At 37.3% G+C, this 24,752-nt stretch overlaps 1 protein-coding gene across 16 annotated transcripts in view; it reads left to right on the forward strand.

The window, feature by feature from the left end:
- The window catches only part of ZBTB20 (zinc finger and BTB domain containing 20), a 471,839-nt gene that overhangs the window by 77,501 nt on the left and 369,586 nt on the right, over positions 1 to 24,752 (forward strand). For 11 of the 16 annotated variants that reach the window (XR_014592711.1, XR_014592712.1, XM_083884711.1 and 8 more), the window contains one exon: positions 9,952 to 10,011. The gene's annotated coding sequence lies outside the window, so the exon portion shown is untranslated. The remainder of the gene's footprint in view (positions 1 to 9,951; positions 10,012 to 24,752) is intronic. The other 5 variants (XM_083884721.1, XM_083884722.1, XM_083884709.1 and 2 more) reach the window with 1 other exon arrangement.

Genomic DNA, 24,752 nt, shown 5'->3' on the forward strand with positions numbered 1-24,752 from the left:
TGCACAGTTAATAGGGGAGATGTAATTCTGGGACTTTTTTGCTTTATATAATTAATAGAGAGGAAGGAAGGCTTTGTTGTTAAAGCAGTGGAGTGTAACCTGAGATAAAAGTTCAACACTGTGCTTTGTCACAGATTTCCTGAATAACTCCAATCTTTGTGTCTCAACTCATCTGAAAAGTAGTTCCTGCTCCTTCACCCTTTGGCTGGCTTTTCTGAAAAGTTTTTTTCTAGTGACAACTGTCTTCCAGTCTGTGTCAGTGCAGTGCATAATGCATCAGTCTCATTGTGATCTCAAAACTCTACTGCAATATAAAGTGTTTATTATCAGAAAATGTTGTTATGTGTTGTATCCCATGTTTCAGAAACTCTGTTTAGTCTCCTTTAACATAACAGGACAACACCTTGCATAATCCATTGACTTGTATTAAATGAAAGAATGGTGCAAGTTTGAGAAAAATATAGATAGAAGTTATATATGTAAGTCCTATTAAAATGATATCAACTGGATCACATGTTTTGAGGGGTAATTCTACAAGAACAAGAAACAGATTATACTATTGAAAGTATTTGTACTAAAGCTTTCTTGATTTAAAAGCTCTGCTGTGTAATAAGCAATGAGTTAGAGGAATCTTATTGATTTTGGTAAGATTAAAGCATAGTTAGGTTTGATCCCAAACTATCCCTTCACTTTTGCTCGTGAATTTTCAGCTAAAAGAGAAGGTCCTTTTGGGTTGTTTTTTAAATCTTAATCTGTAAAAACTTTGTCCTGTAAGATATGGTGCATTCTTGTAATGGAGATGTCTGCTAGCTTGCAATATAGTTCCCAACACACTGTTAATACAAATGCTATATAATGATGTTATCTCTGCTAAGGCTTTTACTAAATCAACTGTCCTCATGTCCTTAAAGCAGAATGAATGTTAGAACTAAAAATGTGCCACTGATCTGAACATCTCAGTCTTCATATTGATTAATATAATAGTTATTTTTGTGATATTATCAATTTTTAATTAGACCCATTCTTGTTACTTGATTTCTATGTACTGGTTTTTATGCATTAATCTTTATAAAAAATAAATATCTGTAATGAATGGTAGGAATAACTGGAAAAAATAAGGGAAAGAGTGATGTCAGGTTTGAAGATGTTTTGTGGGTGTCATGTTTAGTACTGTTTCAAGTGTGTATTTTTGTTCTAATTCCCTTTATGTTTAGACTACACAAAACTATTGCAGCATGAAGGAACTGTTTTGTGTCCAGAAGTCATTGCAAAGTGGCAAATATTGAATTTTTAATGTTCCCCACTGAATATAACTGGGGAAAGACACATTTTCTAAGAGGTTCTGTAGATTGTTTTGTTTTGTGGGTTTTTTTTCCTAGAGGAGATGCAAACTAAATTTTTCTACTGTGAGGCATTTTAGGTATGCCAAGTAAGTCTAATACATGTATTGGAGTAATATTGAAAAATTCAGTAAAGTACAAGAATAAAAAGAATGGAAAATAGGCTCAATTTTGTTTTGTTTTTGTTTTTAAAAATAAAAATGTTTTGAATGTCACTTGACAAACATCAAATGATGATAGTGGGAAAAGCTTTGGAACTGATATTTTGTCAGGGATTGCAATAAACAGTAAGAGTCTTTTGTAATAATACTGAAAATACTTCACCAGCAGAAAAAAAAATGCTTTTGCTGTGATCATCTATTTTTGCAGAAAAGAAATTTGATATTTACTAAAGTCTTAGCATCTGTCTTAGCAACCTCATTATGGATTGATAGATACATTGACAAATTACGCAGCGGAATAAATACAAAAAGCTAAAACTGATTGCAAATAAGTTTTCTTGCCTTTTGATGACCTTTTGTTTCTTAACTGGGGTATTGTGAGCTTCATAGTCAAAAGAAGAGCACTTGTCCTGGGAGCTTTTCTTCACTCTGTTACACTTACCTGTCCATTGATACCAGAAAAATGTGTTTCTGATAAATGTGAATGCTTCACTAGTTAGAGATCAAAAGCAAATGTAAGAATTGTACCAGGACTGCTTAGGGGTGTTTTGACATGAGGCTGATTCATGTCAGGGTGAAGGATTCTGTGATTTTCCTTTTTCTGGCCCATACAGATGCCTGAGCTTTGATTCACTTTGTAAATAGAAGGAGCATGAAAACCAGTATACTTTTCCTCCTCACTAAGGACTAAAGTCAAAATCTCCTTTTCAGTGGTAATTTCTGAACACCAGTATAACCAAAACAGCTATAGCTGTAGCCAGATAACTGGGATCCCTGCTCAGAGCTGCTCTCCAGCTCTTCAAGGAAAACTTGGATCTGCTTTGGCTGAGCGATTCTCCTTTGGTACCACCTGCTGCTCATATGCGCTGGGCATCCTTCCCAGGGGCTTCCAGCTAGCATTGTGTAAGTACACACTGGAAAGGCTGCATAATTCATGAGGACATAGCTAAGTTATCTGCCTCTTGAAAAATGTCCTGAAAGCACTTCTAAACTCAAAGAAAGATCCTACTTTGTCTTCTGGGTCTAGTAAAATACAAAAGGTTTTGGGAGGATTTGCTCTTTGTTTTGTTGCAATTGTTTGCCTTGTGAGACTTCAGCAATTTTGAATGAAAGTCCTTTTCCTTCAGCTGAGGCTTCCAGAGGAAGATTTGAAATCAAAAGTTAAAGAAGGGATACTTCAAGGGCATTGTGTTTATATCGCTAATGCTGCATTTTTTTGTCTACTGAAGTATTTGTAAGCTAGCCTTTAAGTCCATCAAAAATACATTTTAGTGTTTTGTCTACATGTTTTCTGCTTATCCTTATTTTCTGTAGCATTAGGTATATTCAGAAATACAACTATTGCTTATACACTCTTCTCTATGTGTCAAAGAGAATTTGTAAGTCATTTATGTGAGCAGTACACAGTAAACCATTCTCATACAGTGTACTAAATATTAAATATACAGCATAATGTGCTAATAAAATGTTGCTAACATAAGTAGGCCACCTAAATTAGAGACTAAGCCAACTCTGTGATTAACTGTCTCATCTCCTGAATTGCACTTTTGGAATACTTTGGTAGGGAAAAAAAGTATAGTACATAAATATTGACAAAATTGTAAAGATCTAAAACCAGGAAAAAAAAAAACCAAACAAACTATGTTTGACCACTATAGCAATTAAGAGTAATTAGTAAGATTAATATATAGAGATTAATACGTTCTCAGATATCATCACATTGTGCACACTTTTGTCAATGCTGAGGGAATATTAGTACCTGAATTGGCATTGGAACAGGCTTCCCAGGAAACTGGTCACAGCACCTAGCCTGGCAGAATTCAAGAAGGATTTGGACAATGCTCTCAGGCACATGGTGTGGCTCTTGGGGTGTCCTGTGCAGGCCCTGGAGTTTGACTTTGATGATCCTTATGGATCCTTTCCAACTCAGCAGATTCTGTGATTTTGGTACCCCAAAATCATTAATCCAGGGTTTCAAAAGCAATATTCAAAAATAATTCAAATAATGTATTCACTAATGCAGGGTTTCAAAAGCAATATTACAGAATCATTTCTATGAAATGCTAGTTTAGAGAAGTTTTCTGAGATTCACAACCATGTTTCTGCCGTGGTGATGATGATGATAATACCATCCAGACAAAAAGATGTGACTGTGTAATGGCCTGAGGTTACTGAGGAGGAGATGGGCGTTGTTTTACACTGCTGAATGCTGGGGACTTCAAAGGGTCTGTGCTAACTTCAAGAAATGTCACCTGTTTTATCCAGCAAGGAACTTTGAACTTCCCTCATTTTCAGCACATCACCTGGGAAGGCTGTGAACACCAGCACTGCCTTAGACAGAACAATGTGTCAGAGGGGAGAACATAAAGATGGGCCCAGCTGGAGGTCTGGCTGAGATCAGCATCTTGTCGGAACCTCAGGGACCAGTGGTGATGACCTTTTTTTTGGTTGTGGCACAGATGAGGTTTGCTTCAGCAGGGTAGCTTTGTTCAGTAAAGAAAATGTGATTGTACTGGGGCTGTTTTATCCATTGTTGTAGAATTCCTGGCTGGAACTTTCACCAGGTTTTCTCTCTGAATCTAGCATCTTCCTAGCAGATGTGCAGAAGTTGAGGAAGGTGCATATGCCTCACAGGAATCTTATTTTTGCTCAGCTGCAGTTCAGAAACAGCCCTCCTATTCACTAGCAAACACATGAATACAGAATCTTTATACTAAAACTCTTATTTCCATATTTAAAATTCCAGCATGGTTTGGTAAGAGGAAGCTATTTGGGGGTTAATAAGAAATTTGTATTCTTCAAAACAACCCCAGCTCCAGAAAAATGTCCACAGCCTTATAAAATACCTGGTTTGTGTCCTAAAATAAAGCATGTATTTCATGCTCTAAAAGTCTGAGGTTTGTAGCTGAAAAAGATTAAGTAAATAATTCAGAATTTGTTATGTTTACTTGTTAATAATTAAGCAGGTTAGTCTGTGTACTTTTTATAGGCATTGAACTTTATTTATTTATTTTTATTTACTTGGCTCATGTTCTGATTTTTAAATTTGAAGAAGTTTCTGCCAAGGAAGAAATCATGAGAGAAAAGGCATCACGGAGTTAAGTACTGCAAAGGAAACAAAATCTGTAGGGACACATAATCTCTGGAGAGAATGGAGAATTGTCATCTCTCACTTCCCTTCTGCGTTCCTCTAAACTAATCTCTAGTGCTTTAAGGGAATTAAATTTTAAAGGTGATAATGATTTTTCAGACAAAAGCAGCACCTTTGATTCCTACATTGTGTTTCCAGTGACCACAGACAGAGGGGTTTCTCTTTGTTATGAAGTGACATTTGGTTCCTCTCGGTCAAAGGGAAGTTCCAGCCTTGTTACATTTCAGAAACAGCACAGAAATTTGAAGGAAAAGATCTGTAACAGACACATCATGTGTCTGTTCTCATGTCGTTTGAGTGAGTTACAGGCTGGGGAGATGCTGTAAATCTGCTGTGAGTCTGAAATCTTTGTCTTTTGAGGAGGTATGGAGAGGCCACAGCAGCATGAGTCGCTCTCCCAGCCACATTTGGCACCATCCATGGAGAGACTGCATCCTGTGGCTGGAGAAGGTTTAGTGCAAGTGGATCAGTCTGGGCACCTCTGCTTTCCATGGTAATGAACAGGCCAATAGCTTCCCAGGCTCCTCTTGAATCCCAGTGTCTGTCACTTGAGAAGACAATGTGATGAGAAGCAAAATAATTCTGTGTTTTCTGTCTTTTTGCTTGTTGTTTTATGTAGTCCAGCCCTGAGCATAGATTGAAATAGAGAAAGAGAAAAGGTTTGGATTTGGGTTTGGTTCCCATCTCCTCCCCTGCCCACTGCTAATCACATTCCCTTCTTACCTTAAGTAAGGCCACTGCCTAATATTTTTGAATGTTTGAACTGTTCCTTTGGTCTTGGCAGAATATGATATCATTTGATATTTTCACTCACCTTTTCCGAAGGGGAGGCAAAGCACAGGGTAGTGTGAAAAGTCAGTTGAAGTGATCGGCATTAAAAGACAAAAGCTGCTGAAATGTGAGAGTGATCTTTGGACCGTATATTAAAAATCAAAGATTTTAAAAGACTGTTTATGTGAAAATTAATAGCCTGATTTTGTTGACAGTTGAAGTCTTCATCTGTTACCATGGCATGTTTTAATTCCCTGTCTGCACTGTTATTTCCTTCTGAAGAAATACACAGGCTCATTGCTAGTACCTCTGATATTAAAAATGCCATTTGCTTCTCATGTTCCAGGTGACGATTTCTGTTTAGGTAAACTTATGGTACATGAAGTGAAGGCATATGAGCCTTGCATACAGCATTAAAAATGCTCCCTTTTCTCCATCATGCGACTGGTGCCTTCAAAGATCATTTAGTCCTGAGCCTAAACAGTTATTCAAAATCTTCCACAGAGATAAATATGGGCAGGAAGTATTTTTCAAATAGATTTGAGTACTGCACAGGGAACTTAATTTTTTTCCTGAAAGACTTTTTCATATGTGAACGATGTAACTGCAACATGATTGTTTCTTTACATTTTTTCAATACATGTACAAAGCTTCCTTTTCCACAAAAAAGCCAAATCATGTCCAGTTTATTATTTTATACTTGCAGACCAGGTCAGTGGTTTGCTTTGGGCAGTTGTCTTCAAAAATTCTTCACACAATGTCTTTATCATGGAATTTAATTCTAGTCACTTGATTTATTCTTTTTTTTTTTTTTGCCCCTAGACAGATGAGCTTGACTCTTCAGAAAAGTTACAGAGATCTCTACTCTAGTTCTCAGTGGACCGAAGTCCATATCACAAAAACCCATTACTACAGTCAGTAAGAGTTGTCCTGTGGTTCTAAGTCCAGTGAAGGGTTGAACCAGCCATAAAACCTGACTGTTCAACGTGGTCCCTCAGTTCAAAGCAGAGGGGTAGTGGTGAGCCTGTGTGAAACAATCTCCTCTCCTGCTAGAAATACTACCCTGAGAATGAGGGGATTTCAAGCTTTAAGTGTGCCAGATAAAACTTTTCTACAAACACTAAGTTCTCACACAAATAGTTTTTTTTTTGTGGGTTTTTTGTTTGTTTGTTTGTTAGTTAGTTTTAGAGCATTGTGATGCACTGTCCATTTTGCAGAGAATATACTTTGCCCAAGTTTCATGCTAAGTTGAATCTCAAAAGAGACCAAGAGATTTACGGGTACTCTCACAATGAATCATGTCTGAGATTCTTTTTTGGCTCCCATATTCTTAGCATTAGTAAACAGTGATTCCTTTCATTCACTTGCTGCTGGACTATAGTTTGTATGCTTGATGACTATGTTTGGGAGGAATTGAACCTAAGTGATGCTAATATAATTTATCCTACTCTTTGAATTTTGTTCAAAAATCCCCCCACTATAACCTTGAGAGAAAATGTAAATAAATTGACACATTATTTACATTTTCTTGAATGGAATGTAATTTTCTTGGTTTCACTTTATCTGATGATAGGTCACTGAACAGTGTTTTTTTTTCATTATTAGCAAATGTCAGAAGGCTATGCAGCCTATAAGACATCAACATAAAGAAATGAAAAAGTGTATATAGTTCCTCGTGTTTGCATTTTGAGCAGTACAGGATGTTACTGTACAAGCAATTGGCATAGTGGAAGAGGCATTTTTAATTTAGGACAGTTTAAGTTATCCATTTCTATATTTCTTAGTTATGTGGTAGATCTCATTCTGGTTAGACATTTAAAAAGCAGAGTTAATAAATGTACTTAATTTACTTCATCCTGAAAAGCACATTTTTCTAGGAAATCCCCATGGCCTACCTCGAGCCTCTGTGAGGACTGACAGACTTAAAGCTTTGAGCCCAGTAAGCCTCTGGTGAGCCTCTGCTGTGAGGTATTCACCTCTGCTTAGTACGTGGAGTTAACTTTCATGTAAAAGTGAAAAAACCAAAGTGGTTTCCTGAATTGCATGCAGAGCTTTTCACTCCACTGATGTCATACAGATGTATCAGATTTTGAGGGTATTACTTGATATGATATAATTTGAATCACCAATAAGCTGTTGATCTAAGTTAAACCACAAGGTGTAAACATGGAGGTTGGAATTGAAAACAAAGCGTATGGCCTGGAAACAGATGTCTTGGTCCAAAAAAATTACTATCTCAAGTATAAGGCTTGATTAATTTAAATCATGTATAAAAACAGTTATAGAACCTGTGCTAGAAATGTTGCCTCTAATTAAATTCAGGCATTCAAATGTTTAGAAAGGATCAACTAATGATTGTGAAAATAAAGTAACTGTAACAGTTCTACAGACTCTTGTACAGCAGCTTCTGCAAAAATTTCAGCTGACAAGAGGGTAGCTTGTCATCATGAGCAGTTACACAAATTTCCAAATGCCAGTAGGCCAGAGAAAAGAAACAGAGAGTTTTGACTTGGATTTAATCCTTTGCAGAGCTTGAGGAGTCTAAACTCTGCAGGAGGTCTGACTGATCAATGGGTTTTAAAATAGAAAATTTTCTCTCGTACCTTGTGACCAGATTTTCCCATGCTCTTTTCAGCTGTCCCGTGCTCCCCAGTGCCACCTTCTCTCACTGGGCTCACTCAGCAGAGCCATCTCTTGCTGCAGCACAGTGTGCCAGCAGGCACAGGGTGGTGCAGCTGGGAGATGAGGTTGGCATTAGGCAAACAGCACAATTTTGTACCTCATAGTATCACTTGAATTAAACATATCCTCATGCAATCCGTCCAGCAGCATTTAAAGGTCAAAAGCCCATCCTCATTACTCAATATCTGGGCCTTCTGCTTTGCTTTATTCATTGTCTGTGCAGATCTGACAGACTGTTCCAGACCATCCTTGCGTAATGCTGCAAAGTGCTAACAGCCACTGTCCAGTGAGTCTCTCTCTATTCAGCCAACTGCAGACCTTTGGAAAGTTGAAGCATTTGTTGCACAGCCTTAAATCTGGCAAAATAAACCTTCTTCCCTAAAAAAAGCTGCCATCCAGCAGAATCTGCTGAGTACACTCAGGGCTGACCCACACTGGCTGGGGGATTGTCATGGGGAAATTTCTGCACATGCTGCCGAAGGCATCATTCGATTGTAATGACCCCAGGTAGAAAGCACCCAGAAAACAAAAGGAGGATGACAAGATCTGAAAAGAAGCTATGAGCATGTCTCAGAGAAGGAAACAGAAGCATCGCTGTAGTAGCCAGGAACTGGTCAGGCTTGGAAGCAATGAGCCTGAAAGCCTAATGGTGTTATATCTTCTTTATTTGAGAAAGCAACACTTTGTGTGCTTTCTTTCTAAATAAGTAAAGGTTCTCCAAAGATGAGTTCGTTCTGATAGATAATCTGTTCTTACTTGTAATCCCAGTAGTTAAAATGTCTTCATGGCTAGCTATGAAGAATCCCCATTAGCAAAATATATAGATTATTTTTATAATATACAAACAATTTATTAATTTTTAAATTATTTTAGTAATTGGTCTAAAATTATATATTTAGATTTTTTAAATATATATTGTTAAAGATTACCAGTAGTCTTAGTAACTGCTGTACTCAAGCTGGCATTGGCTTTGGCCACAGGTTCTTAGGTGGAAAGTCAGCACTTGAGAGGAGCAAAGGGATCTTCCTGCAAGGAAGCAGGAAGCCTGACTGGAGTGGATTTGGGCACTGTAATCTAAGTGAATCTATTATAACAGGAATTGGAAACTATGACAATCTGGTCCCTAAACTATATTCTGAATTGGAGAAGGAGGGTGCCCAGCTCCTACCTTCAGTCTTCAAAATGCTGACGTTTTCCTCAGCTCTGTGACAGCCACTTATGAATATTTTGGGAGTTGACAGTATATAGTACTAGGCCTGCTTTTGGTTCTTTGTTTCTTCAATGCAGCCCATGAAGAGGTTTTCTGAACATTTTAGTCATTAAAGCCATTTATATATAGTTGAAAATATGAAAATGTTATATGTTTTCTTCATTAAAAAAAGAAACTCTTCAGACTCTACCTGTTAGAGACCCTACCTCTAACTTTTTCCAAAATGCATTTGAATGACAAACATAAGTGCCAAAACTTTGGTTGTGACATGCATTTGTTTTTTATGCCTAAAATGAATTAAACTACACTTAATTGGAAAAAAAAAGAGATTTACTTTTTTGAAGCATGGAGTCTTAGAAATCACGCCCTAATTACTTTGTGTCCAGCTGTATAACTTTCCTCTCTGAAGCATGTGCATAGCATGACATTTGAAATACTAGTACATTTAGTTTGTCACCTGTGCACTACATGTGAATGTGTAGGATTTTGTTTTGTCTTCCTTCAGATAGCTGTATTTATATATATACAGCAGTCCACCCACTTCCCCCACTGAGCACCAGCTATTTGACTGTTATGGAAACTCAAGGGTTTTTTTGTGTGCAAATCCCTAAACATACTCATTTCTTTTCTTTACAGCAGCATAAGAAAGAAGTGTTGAGAGCTGCTCTTAACCCTTTTGGAGGCCGAAGTCAAAAGGTAAAACCAAATACTAATGTTTGTGTTTCTGAAAGTGTTGGTATCATAATTGTTTGGAAATGCTGTTTCCTTATCACATTTGAACTGAGATTTCCCACAGGAGAAAAGCAGGATACGGTAAGAGGAATCAAAACATTATTAGACTCTTTAAGAGCCACCAGTATATCTGAGCATAAATTATACAGGTAAGTTACAACTGGTAAACTGCAATTATCTGTTTTACTTAATATGAAAACATTGGTGTTGAGAGTCAATGGGAATTTCAGTAGGATTTAATATTGCTAAGGATTTAATGATTTTTGTCTCACTATTACTTGATAGTTTTTATGATATATAAAGTTTTTTCAAATAACAGTAAAACAAATCCTGTAGCTCTTTTCTCAGGCAAGAGTCCCTCAATGGGAGTTTTGCCTGAGTGAGAACTGAATGAGGTCTAAATAATTAGCAATTAAAATATTCAGTTATTGTGCTATTGAATATAACAAAGCACTGAAGGTATTAAAAATTGCTAATCTCCTTCTTATTAAAATGTTAACTGCTAAACATAATACAGTTTTGCATTTCTATCATTCATTTTTGCAGTTCATTAGTAGAGGTGAAATGTTTGTGACAAATAGTCATTTGAACTTCTAAGGGATTGACTTTGTTTTCCAGGCATTTTAGTTAATATTTCCGACTGAGTTAATTTACAAGCAGAAGTTTCTCGCGTGGATTTTAGTAAGAAACCTGATCATGAGTAACTTCTCATACGCCACTCATGAGTATTTGCAGAAGAAAGCCAGAGGTAGGCTACTCCTCAGGAGGCAAGGCTGGGCAATTTGGGTATCCCAGTTTATACACATCTTGATCAGCAGCTTCTTGTAATGAACTCCAGTGATAGGTTAAGGGTTGTCCACAGCATTTACCAGGCAATTTTCAGCAAGACACTTGCATGTGAACAGTTCAGCAACAGGCTAAGGAACAAACCTGTGCCCCCCCCAGGCCTGTTAACTAGCACAGGAGCTCTGTATCACCGTGCTGGGTGATGTAAGGGCCAGACTGTTCTCTCATCGTGCTTCACAGGGCAAAAGAATGAGTAAGAGGCATCTCTTGTCTCCTTCTTTTCATAGCAGCAGAGGAAGTGTGGGAAGGGAGAGTCATATTTGATGGTAGAGAACAGAGTGGTAAGTGAAGGTGGTAGCTGGTAGAGGAAGAAGATGAATTTATGAAAGGATTTGGTGACAGGTGAAATTCCCAGGGGACGGCGACACCCTCAACGCTGTTTCTCCTGTAGTCACTCCCTGGAGTAGATTTTGTTACTTATGCCTAAAGGGTTTTTTTTTTTTTTCCTGATCTTTCTGTAGAGACATTTAGACCTAGGCATTTAATTGTGCCATATAACTGTTGGCAATTCAGGCCATGATTCTGCGAGGATTTACACGTGTATTTCGCTTACAGCATTATGAGTAATACTGTTGAAATACACGAGATTAATTGCAGGACATAAAGTTAGGCACGTATATTTGTCTTTGTAGTAAAAGAAGTGCAGTTTAATTTATTTATTTACTTTCAGGGTGGGGAATTATTTTTAAAAATACATAAATACATGGGATTTTCCACTAATTTTGTAGCAATGAAAGTGGAGGTGGATGGTAGCAAAATAAGCTTACTGCTTGTTCCCCAAAATCACATTTTTGTCAGGTTCTCAGCTGTAAAGTATGGGTAAGAGTAAGCTGTTATCATTTTCCTTTTTACATGCACAGTTAAACCTCCAGCTAGAATGAGATGATCATATGATTTATTATAGAGGACTGAACAGGACAGAAATCAAACAGGGAGGCATGTGTACTTGTGTGGACTCTTGTTTATAATTTCATCAGATTGGTGCACACCTCAGACATTTTATTTAGTGATAAGATATGCAAATTATCCTGGAGCCAGCATCAATACCTTCACCTAGATGTCAAAACTGGCAGAGATTTTTAAACCAAACCTCAATAACAACTTGTATTTTAAAGCAACAATTCCTAAGATACAGCTGCCAACTACAGACAAGTAAGTGTAGAATTATTTCCTACTTTCCTTCATACCATTTTCCTTCCTCTCTTGTTTACCTCCATGGAGGAGCAAGGCTGCAAGCTTACCTGTAAATACTGGGTGTAACTATGGGCAACAGTGCAGAGGAGCTATAAAGCTATTTGGAAGTTTGTGCAAAGCACAGGAATGCAGTTAGAAAATGGGGAGACCTACGGAATGAGACGTATCAGAGGAGATACCTTCTGTTTCTCCAGATGCCTACATCATGTCTTTATATCTGTGAAGGTTTGGGTAGCACAAACTCTTCATTTCAACTGCTTCTTCTGTTGTTGGTTGTAGTTTTCTTGCATTTATCAAAATGTGGTAGTAGGAGCCTGTGAATACAGTGGAACATTTGGCTGGGAGCTTTGCCATGAGATTGAGAACTGAAATTCCTCAAAGCTGTAGATGTTTAGCTGCTGGGGTTTTGATTTTGAGTGTACATACAGTCATGAGAGAAAGGGTGTCACTGAATGTGCAGCCTGGGATTTAAATGTTAGATGTGTTTATTTTTTGAATCCTTGTTCAAGTCAGTGCGCACTGACTGTAAAGTGCATATCCTGTGTATTTTCCCTAGATTCCTCCTCTTCTCTCTGTGGATGTGTGCACATAACTATGTCCAAACACTTCCATCTGAAGTTTTCCTGGGACTTTCTTGGCTTGTTTTCTTCTTGTTGTTGTTTTTAGTGTGTGTACATAATTAACCAGAAAGCTATCTGGACTGAAAATATCCAACAAAGGGTGAAGTTTTGATTAGAAGGATTAGAAGATATAACCTGTTCATAATTTGCACGTCCTGTAATACATTCCCATGGATCTGGGTACTCTTTGTGAAAAAGCCAAAATACTCAAGGATTACTGCTTGTGTGGATTTGCAGCAGAACATTTTGTTTACAACAACTAATTCTAGGACCTACTTTGGTGTTGTGGATACTTAACTCCTACCCATTCAAAGAAACACTTCAAAATAATTAAAGTAAATGCATTACATTTATTTCAAGGTCTTCTTAAATAAGAAGCCAATGCTTTTGTTGATAAATTAAAAATAAACCTGAATTTTTGGTTGTCATTTCTGCCAAGGCTGATAAAGTTAAATCATTGAAAACTAGGAAAAAAGGAGATGAAATTTGTTTTTTCAAGCTGAAGTCCAGGCAGTAGCATATTGCCTCCCTGCAAAATGCTTACTGAGGTAGCACTGGAAGAAATACAGTGGGTGTTGTGGTTTGTTCCCTTTTAATGCACTGCTGTAAAAGACTTTGAAAGATTTGGACATATTTGAGTGAATTTCCCTGATAGGCTGTAGGAATTCTCCTGGTTTATCCTTTCACCTGAATGGATGCACTTTAACCCTCTGTTGCAGTTCTGGTGCCATGGTTGCAGCTACCAACATTGACACTTGGCCAGCTGCCACAAGAATTGATCACATGCTGCTGTATAGGGAACAATTGCCTAGATCTGATACTAATAACATTTTTAATCCTACCAAAACCTATGCATTCATATTTGATAGATGTTGATCCTGGAATCTGTCATGTTCTTTCAACATCAAGCTTCACAGAAAATCTCTGCTTTCATACAGAAGTCCTCCTTCCTTGCAGCTCCAGGAGGCGAAATTCAGCTTCTTTGTTTTGTTGACACTACATTTGCTGGGTTTTTTTTCACTGCTGAACTTAATTCCAGGCATCCAGCAGCATTCCAGAGGGAGAGGGGACCAGCATTGCAGCCTGCACTGCTGTTTCTCTGCTTGGGATGAATAATAGCCCACTGGGCTAGTTAACTATTACACTGACTTTTTCCTGTTCCTTCATAGTTGATTTGTGCCCAGGGGACATGGGTTACCAGAGCCTGGCTGCCAACCCAAAGTTTAGTATTGTGTGTCAATGTGTGTTTATGTTTACCTGCATACATATCTCTTGTGTTATCCAGCAGATATTCTAGCAAAACTAACAATGCCAGGCCACTGTGCCTGGGTTTTCTATATAAAAGGTGTAAGTCAGTGGTGATGTTTTACTCTGCCTCCTTTACTGTTTTTGACAATGAACGTGAAAGGATTGGCCTCTTAAAGCAACACACTGGTTTCCTTGTTAAGTGCTTGAAGCATGGAGTTTCAGTATGTTAAAATTCTCTCTCTTAGAGCATATTTGAATCATGGCCCTGTGATTCATGTTGATTTGCCAGGGACCATGACCTGATACCATGACCTGATACCTCCTCTATGAAAAAGATAACATCCCTCTTCACTGAGAGTGAAAAAGTGGTGGCAAGAGGTATATGTCAGGGAAGCTTTTTGAGGTTCAGAACAAGATATTTAACCACCATTGGTTTTTATCAGATATGTGCCAGGGTCAAAGCCAAGAAGAAACTTTCAGTCATTCTCATTTTCTTCTTCATCTGAACTGCAGATCATCTTGATGTCATGGCACACGTGACACCCCTTTTGCCACTTTGACTTTAAATTCTTTGTTCTGTGCCAGTGACTCAGTTTATGTTCATCAGAAAGAATAAATAGCAATTTTGCTGTCCAGATGTCACATCCAGGTGTCCAGACAGATTAAAGTACTGATCTTTAATATCTCTGGTGTTTGTTTTGGGAAAGTTAATTTTATTCAGTGGATAGCTCAGGACAGTGACTTTTTTTTCTTCTTCTCCTGGCCGATTTCTATTCCATTGTCTTTAAAACCCAAAAGAAACTCAGCTTCCCAATTTTTCTGTAAAAGTAGAACATGGCTTGACAAGGAATTATTTGTAAAAAAGAAGGCTAAATCCTCCATCTGGTGGTTCAAGATTTTAACTTCAAATGTTATTGTGTCCTGCAAAGTTCAGGAGATACATCTTTCACTGAGTAGTATGGTGAAATAATTTCTTTCTTCTCTCCTTCCCTCCCTCTCTCCTTCTTTCCTTCCTTTTATTTCTTTTCTTGTCTCTTTCTCTATTTCTTTCTCTCTCCCTTTCTGTGTTAGTCTCTCCTTGTTTCTCTCCCTGTCCTCTCTTTGGGCAGATGGACATCTGTTTTCCTGTTAGACCTGAATCAGACATTTGTGTGGGGACACTGTGGGATGCTGCTGCTAAACACCTTCCATGTGCTTTTGTTGTTCATTTAGTAAGCCTTCCATTCAAAGCCAGCCTTAAGTTATACAGTAATTTGATGAGCAGAGTAGCTTTCCTGCATAACTCGGTTCTCTCAGCAGTGTGGGTCATTAAAAAGTCCAACCCCTATTCCTCCTGCACCACAAGTGAAATAGCAGACAACAAAATGAGAGACAGCAAGAAGTCAGCAGCAGTGGGAGCTGGACCACTTCTGTAGCAGCAGCAAGTTTTAGTGCCAAGAAGATGAGGTGGACCATTTTGACTCTGACAAACAGCTTTGAGGCCATTTTAGTCATTCCCTTTGGCTCTTTGGAATCAAACTTGTATCATTCTTACTGATATTAATAGGACTTGGGGGATTATACAAGTCTCTATGCTTTCCAAAGGCGTATCTTTAGGATGGCAGAGAGATTTCATGAAAGTAGGCAGAGGCTCTTCTGAGAGAAAAGCAGCTGAAAACTTGATTTTTTTCTGGCGAGAAATCAATATTGAGAAAAGAAAAAAAAAAAAAAAGAAGCAAGAAATGTTGCTCCTTAGTCACTTATAGAGCATTTTAATTGCGTAAGTTTTTATAAATCTGAATTGTGGTCATTTGCTGCAGAACTTTGATCTGAAACTTTTTCCTTCCTCTGAATTAAAATATCTTTACAATTATGTTTATAGGCACATATAAATGTTTTGGGATTTTTTTATGAGATGGGACTGCCCCAGGATCTCAGTATCTCTAAGTGTTCTCTTCTAAGTTACGTTTTAACAGTTTGATTGGTATGTGGCTAAAACACAATGTTCCAATTCCACCTGCCTGGCTGGGCTATAAACGTGAGATGCACTAATTCCATATAAACTTTAAGCTTCCTTGAGATTCCAGAGGCCACCAGACTGAATCACTCTCAGGTTATCTCCTCCACTGAGATTGGAGACTCATATCATTATTTCAGAGGTCATCAAAAGAAAGCATCTTTCTCTTTGCCAAGGCATTATACTGCAGCAGAGATTCATTCATTTAGGAATAACTGAACCTCTCTAGATCTTGGGGAAAAATATTTTTACCTAACCAAACTCTTTATGTTTAAGAAACAGCTTTTCTTTGGTTATTTTGCAATTAGTTTTAAAAATCTTCATCCTCCCACTATTCTTCATTATAATTGGTGACTCTGAGCAGAGAGATGTGTGGAGGCAACATTGCAATGTGAAAAACCTAGTTATTACCCAGGCTGATCCAAATAAGCAAGCCCAGCATCCTCTCAGGCTCTTCAAAAAAGTGTGGAACGTTTTCTCCAAGCAGTTGTCTGGGGAGGAGAGCTGCACAGATTTTTGTAAAATGCCCACATCCATCTATCTCTCAGGGAGATCTGCTTCCTATAGTTTGGAGAGCTGCCTGTGGATTTTTGTGGAGAGTTGCTTGTGTATGTACACTGAACATCCATGGCCTGCAGGTGATCCTGTCATCTCTAACCATAGTACTGTGCTTTAGTAAAATAGATTATTGTTCAGTTACCCAAGCTTTGTTTATGTCACTACTGAGAGGCAGCAGCAGGTGAGAAGTAACTTGAATATGCCCTCTCGTGGTGTTGTATTAAGTGCTGTTTTCATTCTCCCGTTAGAGTTTCCATGATCTAGCCTTGAAATTATGAGTTATTTTAAGTTTTTCAGATCCTCAGAGTCATTCTGTAGTGTTTTAAGATGCTGGACTTCGTATTCAAGAAGTGACATGACCTGTTCTTCTCTCTTCTTGGATGCAAATCCTCGTCTATTTTTTAAAGAATAAATGTGCCCGTAAATAATTTCCATCTTATAATGAAATCCATGTTTATCTGAATATTGATGTCTTAAACAGCAAAAGGAAGATGATATTGAAAACAGGTATTTTTTCACTTTGAAAACAAGTATCTTTTCTTTCTTCTTGTGTAGCTATTAACAGTTTTACATAGTAGTTAAACTTGTATTTACATTTTCAGATCACATTTTTTGGAACATTGTGTTGAGAGGGAAAAACTGTTTAAAATTCACACTTCTCCTTTAGAAACCTTTTCCTTAACATCTGGTAATATGGGTGTTAGGGTTAATTTGGCATGTTGTAGGAAAAATACATATAAGCCTTGAGCTTAAATTTTCAAACCTATACAGTCAGAGCTATGTACAGTTGATCTGGATATAGCTTGCAGAATTACAGAGTTTAGCCTTTAATTAAAATCTTACTTCTTTTCGACAGTCAAGCAATTGTTAAATGGGTGTTTTTTTAAAAAACAAAAAGCATGATTTAGCAGAAGTTTTTCCTGCTTTTTTGATCGATTTTCTAACCAGAAATATTTTTTCTTGAAGTCTTGCCAATGGCAAGAGTAAGGAGGGAATGTGTGGACTCATGCAGAGTGCTCACTAGGGCAAAACAAAAAAAAAAGAAAAAGAAAAAGAAAAAACAAAAAACAAAACAAAACAAAACAAAACAAAACAAAAAAAAAAAAAAAAAAAAAAAAAAAAAAAAAAAAAAAAAAAACCCCTAAGCTATGTCTGAGGAAATGTCACATTTCTCTGATATGAATGAAATGCAGAACTGTCTTCTTAGTGCTTTGAAAAAATCAAATGAAGTAACCTCTCCATTTACAGAACAATTTCTCCCAGTGTTCCATTTCTTATTGGAAATCAAACAGCTTTGTTTTTCAGCACTTCTGCAAAGTTAGTCCCTTGTGTACACACACAAAACCCCCTAAATCTATGCATCCTAGGGAATCAAAGATTTGGAAGGTATATTTTTCATAGGTAGTTATAAATATGTATTAAAAAATTCCCACTGCATGAATTTCTTAAGGGGATAATACATGAAATCACAAAGGAAAATGTTATGGCAAAATGTACTGAAGTAAAAACTCAAATTTAGAGCTTCACATTAGGAAGAACGACTGAAATAACAACCTTGCACAGATGCTAAAACCAGAACTGTTGAAGTAGAACTGGGTTTCAGCCTGAGGTTTTGCTTTTGACCTCTTGCTGATATGGAGTTCTAAGACAACGTTGGTGTCATCTTCAGTTGCCTCTATAATCTCTTCAGTTGTGGAAGATATCTGCTCGTGAAATAAAACTAGAAGTCATCATTTGTTTGTATAACTTCAGGGTATTAATTCTTAATTCCTCTTATCAAGGAGATAAAAGATCACAGTAACTCCTACAGGAAATATTCAGGTGGATGATCCCTGAAACCAGGAACTAATATTTTATTTTCTTTTGTTTTACTTGATTTTGTTTTGTTTTATTTTATTTTGTTTTACTTTTCAATAGGAGGGCCTTGAGGAATGTCTGCGGGCTTTTTGGGCCTTTCAGCTTCTTATCTCCAGTGCACTGCATCCACTAAATATGAGAAGAACTTTTTCCTTACACAAAGCTGTCATTGTTTCAAGGCCCTTCTGCTCCCTCTGAACGTGTATTGTAACAGGTGCCTCACTTTCTTGGCTCTCCTGGAGAAGTTTTATGAATTAAAGCACCACAAGTACCCTGCACAGTGGCACTATTAACAGTGTGGAATGGGGTTGGGAGAAAAACTCATACAGAAGCTGCACACCTAGGTGCAGTTAGTAAACAGAGATAGTTCCCCTCATTAAGCATAATTAAACCTAATATTGACTGCAAACTGTTACTTACCTTAAACTTCTCTGCAGACATTGTGAGAAAGGGATTAACTTAGCAGATAGGTACACTAATTACTACTTTCTTCACATTAAAGTTACCATCAGCAAGGCCCATATTCATAAATAAAACATAGTAGGGGATGAGAGACTGAGAAATATGTAAATTCATTTGCAGGAAAAAAAAGACCAAATTAAAAAAAGAAAGTTGAGTGATGCTACTGGAAGCAAAATGGCACTCTAGCTAATTACCATGAAAAGTATGATAAATCATGGACGTGTATCCTTGACTTCTGACTGATAGAGCCTGCAGAGTGCAATCTCTCATGCGTAGCTGCCTCTGACTGATTTAAACCCCTACCACTATCGGGTTTGATGGGAAAGCACAGAAGTGTGTTACTTTTTTTTTTTTTTTTCCTTGGGTATTGTTGCTACCTCTTTCTCCTAGAAATGACTTGCAATTATTGTAAAAATACAGTCTGATTTCTTGTCTGCAGAAGAATTGTTGTTTGATGCAATTGACAAACAAAGGCTCCAAAGATGGTCTACTTATGGTTTAATAGCTGCATTTTCAAATGCAATTGATGTGGTATATTGAGACTACTATAGAAATATAACAAAAATGTCAAGGGAGGGGTTGCTTTTGCTTTGCTATACTTATTCTCATGGGAGAGATCTTGAGTCCCACAGACAAGATTAAAAGTCAGAATCAGTTTAATTTATGACTTTCTATTTGTTTTCTGTAGAATTTTAGGTGAGTCACGCTGCTGGTCTGTGCTTCAGCTTTTTGATCTGTTTCCTCCCAAATTTCATAGTTGCTTCAAGGGACTGCACACACTTAGGATTATTCAGATGAGAGGCTTGCAGGATGAGGCCATACTATGTGTTATTGTGTCAGTGCTGTTGCTGCTTAATCCTGTAATTTATATTATTATATCCTGTAATTTTATATTAGAATACATAATGATGATGTGATTGTTTTTTAGGAAGTATTTTCTGTTTTGCTTGTGTATCTGTCCTGAGTACTTTTTTGGTTGAGCTATATCAGAATAAAAGTCCCTTTTGCTGGGCTGGCTCGTACCAGAATAATCCGAGGACAGATTTATCCTGAGTTTCCTGAGCAGAGCATAGCCCAAGCCACAGCACAAGAGAAGCTTGAGTACACTAGTATTTAATGCGCAAGGTGGAAATCTACCATCACAGTGGTGTTCTTATTATGTGTATATTTTAACACAAAATTATTATTGGCTTCTGCTGTGTATTAGCCTTTAACTTTTTAAGAAAAGGAATTCAGTCTTTGTAATGCTCACAGTACCACATTTTGCTGAAAGAAGGGAGGGAAAAGTGAAGTTGTTAGGTAAACATCTGCAGATAGTTTCTAAGCAGCAAATATCTTGTTTGTTTGCTAATTTGTTTAATTTATCTTTTTGGTTTCTCTTTTTTTCTAGAGCTATTTACCCCTGTGATATTCATATGATGTATAGGTAGGAATGTGTAGTTCCCAGGTATGGGTATTATGCATCAAGAAACAATGCTTAGTAATTTACAGTGGTTTCCTGCTCTGGTAACCCTTACTGTTTGCAGCTTTTTGTGTAGCTAGATGTAGTGTTTATAGATGTTATCTTCATTTGCTTTTTGCAGTTTCATTGAGTTTTGACAGCATAGAATTTGAAGAAATATTTCAAAATTGTTTCAGAGCTGCAAATTGCTTTCAAAATTTACATGGCTAAATTCTGCGGTGACATACACATCATAACAGGTGATTAGCAAAGCAAAGAGATGTCTTCTGAGCAACAGTCCAAAATTATTGCTAGCTAGCGAAATCACAGGTTAAAGTAAGAACAATTTACTGGAGTAAATACAAATTTAAAGGCTAGTTAGTTCCAGCATAAAATATATATATATTTGCATGACTTCTCTTGTTCAGGACTACACAACTGCAGCAAGGGGCTCTCACTAAGGATTCAATTTGAGGAGCTATTTGTTATGTCTGCTTCTTCAGAAAGATTTAGAACAACTCTGTTATGGGCTTGATTCTTTTCTTGCTTGATTCTTTTTTCCTGGTTCCCTTCCTTTTCAAAGGGAAGAAAAAAGGGTCAATGTATAGAAAACAGAGAAATAGACTTGAGACATGGATGTTATGAGGCTGCATAGCCTGTAAGTTTCTGTTTATGATCAAGATGCCTGGCCAGACTTCTCCAGACTTACCAGCTGAATGTCGTGGGGAGTCCTAATCACATTGTCTGTAACAGTGGACAGCCTAAATCCTGGGCAAGCATTCCAGCATTTGGCCTATCAGTAACATCTGTATGGTTTTTCTGATTAGAAATTGAAATTGGGCATATCAGCCTTATAAGGAAACATTGCAAACAAGTGTTTTTGATAAACAGTGAATATTAGGAAAACTCCATTACATAAGAAACCAGAATATAAAGTCCAGCCATGTTTTTTTGGGAGGAAATAAATTATTCTACTTTGTATGTTAGTATTCTAAAACTAAACTGTGTTAATTCCCATTTTCTGCCCAGCCAGCTGGTGTCCACTGGACTCCAGTGGGCACAATAATAACTGATCTCTTTGATCTCTTGTCAAACTCATTCCCTCCAGTTCTTCTAAGGGCTCTTAAGCTTCTAGCAAAAGAATTATCTAAGTAATAACAAACTTGAAGCCCAGTTACCTCTGCAAAGCATAGGCCAAATCCTGTGAATTCATAGTGAGGCAAAATTTACACTGAAGTCAAAATTAGGAGCTTTGTCACTTGCAGGACTTCTGTCAGGCAGAAATTCCTACTTACTTTCTTCCCCTGTGGTAAGGATGGCTGAACACACTTGCAGATTGTTATAAAATTTAGACACAGAAAATGCCTTTTTTAATTTTTTTTAATTAAGGCATATATTTTTATAAGCATTCTTTTATGAAGGGAGTGTCTCATTTAAGTAATAATAGTTCTTAAATAATAGTTGAATGAAGTATTTGAAGATTATAATTTTCATTCTCATCAATATCAGGACAGCAGGATCCCATGACTGACTTAAGACAAAATGACTGAGTATGGACATATTTCTGCCAAGCACAATCTAGAAATAGGAGGCCAAGCTTTAAAAGATGGATGATACTTTTCAGATGAATATAAGTCATATTCTTAATCAACTTGTAGAAATTTATTTGAGTTAGGCAGAATGTGTCTGTTTTAAATACTCTTCCATTTTCTACTAGGGACATAATAGGTTTCAAATCTTTATTCAGCTGCACTCAAGTCTGAGAGAAAGTCCATGGTTTCTCCATCAGGAGTTGTTCCCAGTGGAATGCTCTCTAGAATGACAGTAGTAGGGTTTATATCGTTGTCCTCATATCAGAACCTAACAGCAAAAGTGTGTGGCTCTGAGGGGGCTTCATCAGCATCTCTGTGCTTTCCTTGTAGATATCAGTAGACTCAGTTACTTCTTTTGGCATGTTAAATACCATGTTTTGAAACCTGCAGTTCCTCGCTTCTCCTATTTCCTATTTATTCTTATTTTCCTGTTTATTCTTATACTTCCCCCCTAAATTGTGTTCTCTAATGTCTCCTTCTCTCTTTCTGTTTTTCAGTAGCTTTGCTCTTTTGTGGCTAAAGCCCTGAATTTCATTGTCCTTACACAAGTAAAACACCTCTTGAAGTCAGTCATGGGTTTATCTTCTCATGTTTTGGCTTTTGCTTGTTGGGCAATTACATTATATCCATAGAAAACCCTCTGTATTTTGGGACATAGGTTTCAGCCAACCTAAGGGCATTGATTATACATTTATCTGTAGAATGTAGAATGGATCTGTTTACTTCCAGTCCCCCATTTGGAAGCCTGTTAGGAATGTGCATGCTGCTTTAATAGGCAAATACTAATAAGAAGGTAGAGAATAAGTTTTTTGTCGGATAGGTTAGTACCCATTTAAAGACAAAGATGGAAATCTGCTTGTTTAATGTTCAGTAAGATCTCAATGTTGAGTGTCCAGGGGCTGTGAAGAGCTTAAAGCAAAATAATTTGGGAGCTGAGGAGATAATTATATATGAGAGGAAATCCTGGGAAGGGCAAAGAATGCAGATGAAGGCAGGCCAAGATAGATTCAGTGCCACTACTAACTCCCTATTTACCTCTCCCTCAAATATACAGACAATAACCTTCAATAACCTATATGAGTTAATGAACATTTTGCTGCATCCAAAATGTTGATGCAAGTGATCATTGCTTCTACTGGATACCCAAGTGTCTGAGCCCACCCTGGTTCTTTGGAGTCCCAGCTTACACTTTTTTTTTTGTCTTGACTAGAAAATAGGAACTGTTATTTCATTGGAGAAGAAGGCTTTTATTTGGGTGTTGCAAATTTCTGTTAAGATTATTTCCTTCTGCAGTAAAATGGAACATATGGGCCTTTTACACAAAAGGTGTAAACTATGAATGTCAGGTCACTGTAAGAGATAGTCCAAACTAGATGCAGTTGTCCATAGTTAGTCTTGTGCTTCGTTTCTCCCTTTTCTGAAAAAAAAAAAAAAAAACACCCTGACCATTTTCTCTCTTATCAAAACTGGAGACTTTCTGTGTCTGCATCTCTGATGTGCTGTTAGGCTGTAGCAGAATGCTTACAGATGAAAGTGTTCTTACCCCTCTTTCCTTTAGCATCTACTATTGGCCGTGGGACTTGGGTTTCACAGTTAAATGAATTTTTGTCTGCTCTAGTTGCCTGTTCTTCTGCATGTCAGATCCATTACATTTTTGATGCAGTGGATTATGGTGTTTTAAGGACATACAGTAGCTACTACATGCTTGTGAGTTAACAAAATTTAAGTATTTAAATCACATAGGAAAATGAAAAGTGGTTTTTCCTGTGTTTGGAATGACTAGTAGCTTTACAGCCATCAAACTGAGCATGGAATGACCAATTGACCCTTCCACTCTGTATGTTGACTGGTGACTATAAATGAGAAGTCTTTCCACCCCTGCCATGAGGTTATGAGACATGACTATGTAGTAATTAATGCCTCTGTATCATTTTTTAACTGCTACAGAAATATAATATCAGATGCTCAGATGGCATCAATTGGCTTAGCTCCACTGAAGGCAACAAAATGCGATGCCAACTTATACCAGCTGAGGATCTGGCCCACAGTTAAAAGGAAAAAGGGGACAGGCTGCCAATATGGCAGGGAACATATTGAGATTTATGGTAGTGACTTAATCAGTAAAAAGTTCTGCTTGAAGTGGTTGTCTCTTTGCACATTCACATTAGTCACTTGAGCTGGAGATATTTGAAGCTCTAGCACAGCCTCTGCGGGCACATTTGTGCTCTTGCACTGTGTTCCACACGCTGTGCTCTTAAATATCTGAGAGCATCCCACATCACTCCTGTTCTTCTAGCTGGCAGTTTCTCTTCAGAGGTCTACACACATTCTGGGCCATATATATTTTTCAACATAATTTTAATTTGGATGACCATGTTTTTTCCCTTTTGCCTGTATTTCTGATGTGGCTTTCTTAATCACATCTAAAAATGGGAGGAATTTCATGTCTTTTGTAATTCTTATCTAGCTGTTCTGTTTGCATTCAAGTATTATGTCAATCTTGATAAGAATAAAAAAATCCAGTGTTCTGCCTTTGTATTCAACTATGTCATTTTTTTACTTGGAGATAAGGTGACTGTACCTAATGTAATACCTGTAAATTTTATCTGCTATAAATATGATTGAATAACTTGAAGGATAGAAATTGTCTTCTCTGTATTACAAAGTTAGTGAATGAAATACTTATTAAAGATGAAATGGCTGTAGAATCTCTCCAACTTTTTTTTCCCTCAGTAATACAACTACTGTAGCATTTCGTTTATAATGAGTGCTGTCTCTAAACTTGTGAGCCATCCCCAGTTCTGGTACCTTGTTTTGGATTTGTTAACAATGTTCAGAGAATATAATCTTTTGGGGCCTGGCAGTTTCCATGCTTGGTCCCATCCATAATG

Source organism: Zosterops lateralis (assembly GCF_965231275.1).
Source record: "Zosterops lateralis genome assembly, chromosome: 2".
Taxonomy (NCBI): Eukaryota; Metazoa; Chordata; class Aves; order Passeriformes; family Zosteropidae; genus Zosterops; species Zosterops lateralis.